The following is a 6,000-nucleotide window of genomic DNA, read 5'->3' on the forward strand; positions in this document are numbered from 1 at the left end:
ATTTTCTAAAACATTCCTGAAAATTAAATGCATGTCTTTGGACTGTGGGGGAAACGGAATTATTTCAGTAACTTTATGATTAAACTTTAAAATGACTCTACAAATCATCAGTGTTTTTATCTGTGGCTCCTGGTTAAATATAATCGATACTCTTTCTCTCTCTCTCTTTATTATATATATATTAATTAATTCACAGCCAACTACGCCACCACACCACCACGTTGAAAGTTAAAAAGAATAAATTGAAAAAAAAAAGAAGCTACAGTAGCATCTCTCTAACTTGGTATTTCTTCTATGTTTTCCAGTCCTTCCCAATTAGTTGTGATATTTTTACTTGAGAAGATCCAAAGTTTTATTTTCTAAAACATTCATGAAAATTAAAGTTTTTTTACGACTCTAAAACAACAAGATGTTTTAGTGAGTTCAAAAAAATAAACTTGCTGTGAAACAAGTAGTTTTTTCCCTGTGGCAATTTTTCTTTCTTTTTAGCAAAATATAATATAATGAGATAATTAGGTTAAGATAAATAAGACAATTAAAGAACTATAAATCAAGATAAATACAACAAGATAATTATTTTGTTTTTCAGAAAACAACACTGAATATCTTTAATATTTCAAGCTTTCCAATAGAACCATCATGAATTAAATATTTTAGGTAGAATTATTATTGCTTTCACAATGTTATAGTATTTTAATTTTATGAAAATTAGTATTTTCTCATTAAATTATTCATTTTCCTTCGGCTTTGTCTCAATTTCAGAGGTTACCATAGTGGAATGAATCGGCAACTATTCCGGCATATGTTTTACACAGCAGATGTTCTTCCTGCAGTAACCCTGTACTGGGAAACACCCACAAACACTGATTTACACACATACACTAAGGCTAATTTAGTTCATCCAATTCTATAGCGCATATCTTTGTACTGTGGGTGGAAACCAGAGCACCCAGAGGAAATCCACACCAACATGGGGAGAACATGCAAACTCCACACAGAAACGTCGACTGGCCTAGGCGGGATATGGACCTGTGACCTTCTTACTGTCACAGAGCCACAAAATATAATTTAAATAAACATATTTTGATTAATCATTTTCACCAATGTAAAAAAAGACAATAATATTACAATAAAAAATTCAGTTTTTCTTATTAATTTATTCATTAAATTAATTAATTTATTAAACTTATTAATTTAAGTTTATTCTCTGCAAAACATGTTAAGCACATTGTATTGTTTACAACATTGATAATAATGAGAAGCATTCACGGATTGCAAAATCATCATATATAGATGAATTCATGATGCTAAAGGTTAAATTTTAAAAAAATAATCAATTAGCATTGATTGATTAGATTTAGGTTGCCAGAGTCTAAGGACAATGTTATTTTGACATCCAATAATATAGCTGATATTTTGTTGATTTTAGGTTGTGTTATAAATTTACCAAAATCCAACGTCATACTGACGTCAAATATTGACATTTATTCATCAGGTATGGCAACCAAAATTTAACATCTAATAGATGTCATATTGGAAACATCCGCACAACGTCAAGCTGTAACATCATTAGACGTTGGACTTTGACTTTAGCTGGACAATAACACCATTTTCATTTCCAACAAAAATGCAAAATCCCACGACGTCAATCTGACGTCATGTTGACCTCCTGTGCCTGCTGGGTATACATACAAGTCAGAATTATTAGCCCCCCTGAATTATTAGCCCCCACTGTTCATTTTTTCCCTAATTTCTGTTTAACGGAGAAAATATTTTTTTCCAACACATTTCTAAACATAATAGTTTTAATAACTCATTTCTAACTGATTTGTTTTATTTTTGCTATGATGACAGTGAATAATATTTGACTATATATTTTTCAAGACACTTCTATACAGCTTAAAGTGACATTTCAAGTTTTAACTAGGTTAATTAGGTTAACTAGGCAGATTAGGGTAATTAGGCAAGTTATTGTATAACAATGGTTTGTTCTGTAGACTATCGAAAAAATAAAGCTTAAAGGGGCTAATAACTTTGACCTAAAAATGATGTTTAAAAAATTAAAAACTGCTTTTATCCTAGTCGAAATAAAACAAATAAGTCTTTCTCCAGAAGTAAAAATATTATCAGACATACTGTGAAAAATTCCTTGCTCTGTTAAACATCATTTGGGTAATATAAAAAAAATAATATTAAAATTCAAAGCGGGGCTAATAATTACTACTTCGACTGTTTATATAATCAACAAAATTCTTGAGGGTTTTTGTGGGATAACGTTTTTTATGTTCAAATTTGTAAAAACAATTACATTAACCTAATTGATTTGTATAGAGACCACATAAAGGAATTGTGTGTATTTTTTACAGTGTACATACATATTTAGCTTATATTTCATCAAATAAATGCAATCATATGCATAATAAACTTCAAACAATCCTTCCAACCCCAAAGCAGAAAGAAAAACATGGTATATATGGTACATCATTATAGTATTTTGTATCATACATGCATTTATGGAACTTCCAACAGGACATATATCTGAGTGAAATAAAAAACACACAGCAATGTACTAAAAACCACGTAGAAAACCACATCAAATGCAAAGCAACACCAACCAATTTTGTGGGATTTGGATGCGCAAACACACAAATTATACAGTTCATGTTACAGCAAAGAGAGAGAAAAATACTATAGTTTGGATAGCATAACACGAACAGGGCGCAGGATTAAGCAAAACAGTAGTTGATTTTAATATATTACAGCAGTGGACATGCAGAATCAACCTACAATCAGGTCAGCTCCAGGCGACCTTTCTGTGACCTCCGAAATCAACTTCTGGGAAATTACCCGTCAAGGGGGAGGGTGTGTGTGTGTGTTTGTGCTGTCTTTGAGTGGCATGCCACTTTAAAAACACTACTTACGTTAAAATTGTTCTCCAAATAATTACATGCAACCGCAGATTTAATGAGTAATTAAACTGAGGGTTGAAAACAGATCATTTAAACTACTTTGACTAAGCGGGAAGATGAAGAAAGTGAGTCTCAGATTGGAAAACAGGTGAACTGATAACCTCAGGGATTAACATTCAAAGCTCACGGTGCATCCTCTGGGTGACACACACACATGCACACATCGTGACCGCTCATGAACTCACCTATGAGCTGCTGGGGATCAGTTTTTTACACATCAGGTTGCCTGTAACTTTTCCGTCTCGGTTTTGTTAGCATGTAGCCATCCGTGTTGCTCCCGCCCTTGCGTTTGTGTTGCTCTGGGTCAGCTGTCATGTAACCCTGGGGAGATGCGAGAGAGTCAAAAACAACAGCTACAGCATGATGCAGGAATACGAATGATTTAGTGTTTATCCACAACTGGAAGATGCATAGATGTGTTTTTTTGGTCACGCTTTAAAATAAGGTTTCATTAGTTAATAACATGAATATTACTTGTAACGCATTTATTAATCATAGTTCAATATTTACTAATGCAATATTAGATAATACACACAAACTAACAATGAACAACTTTATTACCATTAATTAGGCTTAACTAACATGAACAAATACAGCAATAAATGCATTGTTCCTTGTTTGTTAGTAAATGTATTATTAATGTACTGTATTATTAGTGTACATTAACTAATACAACCTTGTTTTAAAGTGTTAGCATTGTTTTTTACACAATCCTGCAAACAAAAAGTATTAAAATGTTGTGAAGAGCAGATTAAACCCACTTTAGATTGAACCAAACTGATTTCCTATTATGCTTAGGTAGCATAGACCAGGGGTTCCCAAACTTTTCAGCCCGCGACCCCCAAAATAAAAATGCCAGTGACTCGCGACCCCCAATATCCTCTGAGGTGGTTATAAATACAGAAACCTTGCATGCAATGACGCAGACACACCAATTAAAGTTGTGTCAGTGCTTTAAATGTGCCAGAAAGTATAACCTGATGTTATAAAATCAAAATGCATCTGACGCTATTGCTGCCTTTAATATAATGTAATTACCCTAGGGGTCACAATCCAATAGAACTAGTAACTATAAGCTACTATAGTAACTATATAGTATATAGTAACTATAAACGACTATTTTTATTTTCAGTATAGTTATGGATAAAATATGTTAATTCTTATGGTTTAATAAAAATAAATAGATTTTTGGAAATCACCAGGCGACCCCCCTTCATTGCCCCGCGACCCCTCGGGGGGTCCCGACCCCCACTTTGAGAACCACTGGCATAGATGAACAATAGTGCAAAATTTAAAGAGATAGTTCACCCAAAAATTAAAATGACCTCATTATTTACTTTCCCTCATGTGGTTTTAAACATGTGAGTTTATTTTTCTCTGCTGAACACAAAAGATATTTTGAAGAATGCTGGTTTCTGGCACTTATTGACGTCTGTATTTCCACAGAAGGAGGACATAGCGTAGGACTGAGTAAGTAAACAGTTTGTCATTGTTGTAGTAAACAAATGAAATGTCAAACAGGTAAAGTCTTTTATCGTGCAGAATGAAAGCAGTGGAGCCGTCATGGAGTGAACTGGCGACTGATGACGGAGATAAGACACACATGATCGGGAGACACACAACCAGGAGGGATACACAATAGGAAAAGAAACGGAGATGCTAAGGGCCTACTCACACTATGCTATCCGTACCGTGCCCAGGCCCGTTTCCCGCATCGTTTGAGAAGTGTGAGTGCGCTGAATCGGGCTCAGGCACGGTTCACTTGGCCAGCCCTGGCCTGGTTGGAAGAGGTGGGCCTGAACGCGGTTCACTTGGGCTTTGGGGTGGTACGCTTGTAGTGTGAGTGCAAAACGCGCCAAAGCCCGAAACTGAATGCTTGACGTGACTTTTAGGGGCTGTTTCATATGGATTTATTAATTAATCTTACTGTTCAATGAACGCAAACTGCCGTGGTTTATTAAAGACGCAAACCCCTCACTGCACGACAGCTGCGCGCCTTTAGCAAACCTCCTCATTCCTGCAGCACGAGAGCTTTATGATTGTTTATGAGCGCCAAAAGTGGCGGATTTGTTCTGCGAAATATCTGACTGTGTGTCACCGAATACCTAAGAACTGTTTGGCGAAATATTTGACTACATGTCACTGCATATCAAACGACTGAAACGATATAACTAGAGAAATCTCCACTGTGCTGAGCGAGAGCGCTCACTGAACAGCGCAGCATCGATGACGTAAACGTGCCCAGGCCCGATTGTAGTGAGTGCGGCCGTCGGGGGATCTGTCCCAGATCCATCGTTTGAACCATGTTAGTTATAACGTAAAACGCCCATAATGATGCTCTAAACGGGGTGGAGTAACTACTTCTTTAGAGGAAAAACCCATAAGTTCTTTGTGCAAATTATATTGTTTTACACGCACATGCATTTAAAATAAAATCTAATATTAGATTTAGTAAAAACATGCACTCGCTTTCCATATTAACTAAAATATATGTAAATGGCAAAAAAGTTTTTTAGAAAAACGTTTTCCAATTGATCTAATTAGCCATTAAAATGCATTATAGATTTAATTGTGTCTTCATTGATACATTTATAGAATTACTATGCTTGAAAATAGATAATTATAAACAGACATATTATTCATTATGAGCTTTAGCTTCATACAAAGTGTTACCAGAAACGCAAATAGGTTTTGAACAAGTGAACGGTGAATAAATGTGCAGTGCAAAATGGATGCACTGTAAAAACGCCAACTTTCAAAAAGTCCTCTGAACAAAGATTAATAAGTTAACTGAATTTAAATATTTTCATTTGAAATGCTGACAAATAATAGTTAGTTTGTTCAACAAATATGGTGCTTCAATGTGAAAAACTTAAAATATTTCGTTGAACTAATACAAAATTCTTAGTTTTGCGTTGATGCGTGCCCTTCTTGTTGGCGCATGCGCCTTATAAGCTTCTGGCGCATGCGCAATATACTTCCATAGCTCACTGCAGGGGGTACCTGTCACGTGCGTGCGACAAAACGAACC

At 35.1% G+C, this 6,000-nt stretch overlaps 1 long non-coding RNA gene across 2 annotated transcripts in view; it reads right to left on the bottom strand.

The window, feature by feature from the left end:
• The window catches only part of LOC147833022 (uncharacterized), a 59,777-nt gene extending 56,507 nt beyond the window's left edge, over positions 1-3,270 (bottom strand). For both annotated transcript variants that reach the window (XR_015513023.1, XR_015513022.1), the window contains exon 1: positions 3,155-3,270. This is a non-coding gene — a long non-coding RNA (uncharacterized LOC147833022). The remainder of the gene's footprint in view (positions 1-3,154) is intronic.
• Positions 3,271-6,000: the final 2,730 nt, after the last annotated feature.

This window comes from Danio rerio, chromosome 17, assembly GCF_052040795.2.
Source record: "Danio rerio strain M-AB ecotype USA chromosome 17, GRCz13ab, whole genome shotgun sequence".
Classification (NCBI taxonomy): Eukaryota; Metazoa; Chordata; class Actinopteri; order Cypriniformes; family Danionidae; genus Danio; species Danio rerio.